We start from the raw sequence: 772 nt of genomic DNA on the forward strand, positions 1-772 counted from the left end.
AGCATTACTCTTGGAAGCTATAGCTTACATAAATAGGGATCATAACCTCTGATCAAAACAGAACTGGAGTTTGCAGTCTATTAAGACCACTGTCGGAGAAGGCAATGGCACCCTACTCCAGTATTCTTGCCTGGAAAATCCCATGGACGGAGGAGCCTGGTAGGCTGCAGTCCATGGGGTCGCTAAGAGTTGGACATGACTGAGCAACTTCACTTTCAATTTCATGAATTGGAGAAGGAAATGGCAACCCACTCCAGTGTTCTTGCCTGGAGAATCCCAGGGACGGGGGAGCCTGGTGGGCTGCCGTCTCTGGGGTCGCACAGAGTCGGACACGACTGAAGCGACTTAGCAGCAGCAGCAGAAGCAAGCCCACCGTGCTCTTTTCCCCACTGAGGCCCAGTGTGCAATGGCTGAAAATAGCAGCCTCCTTGGTCATGTACACAGACTGATGCCTGTACCGGTTTCCAAAGGACCTTGGAGACAACCTTTCCAGTGGCCATTCATGACTAGCATGCTGTCCCCAGTCTAGGCTTCAGACAGGTATGCATAGTGCCTTTGGAAAGCCCTAGGACAGAGTGGCCAGGGTCCACATGGGCCGAGTCATAATGTCCATCCGCACCAATTTGCAGTACATGGCGCATGTGATTGAGGCCCTCTACAGCACCATGTTCAAGTTCCCTGGTCGCTAGAAGATCCACATTTCCAAGAAGTAGGGATTTACTAAGTTTAATGTGGATGAATTTGAAAATATGGTGGCAGAAAAGCAGCTCAT

General features: G+C 50.4%; 1 non-coding gene across 1 annotated transcript; it reads left to right on the forward strand.

Moving 5' to 3' along the window:
• Positions 1-352: 352 nt before the first annotated feature.
• On the forward strand, positions 353-486 carry LOC112443639 (small nucleolar RNA SNORA70). Its single transcript, XR_003032042.1, has one exon. It is a non-coding gene; the product is annotated as a small nucleolar RNA SNORA70 (small nucleolar RNA).
• The last annotated feature ends 286 nt before the right edge of the window (positions 487-772 follow it).

The sequence above is a fragment of the Bos taurus genome, chromosome 2, assembly GCF_002263795.3.
Source record: "Bos taurus isolate L1 Dominette 01449 registration number 42190680 breed Hereford chromosome 2, ARS-UCD2.0, whole genome shotgun sequence".
Lineage (NCBI taxonomy): Eukaryota > Metazoa > Chordata > Mammalia > Artiodactyla > Bovidae > Bos > Bos taurus.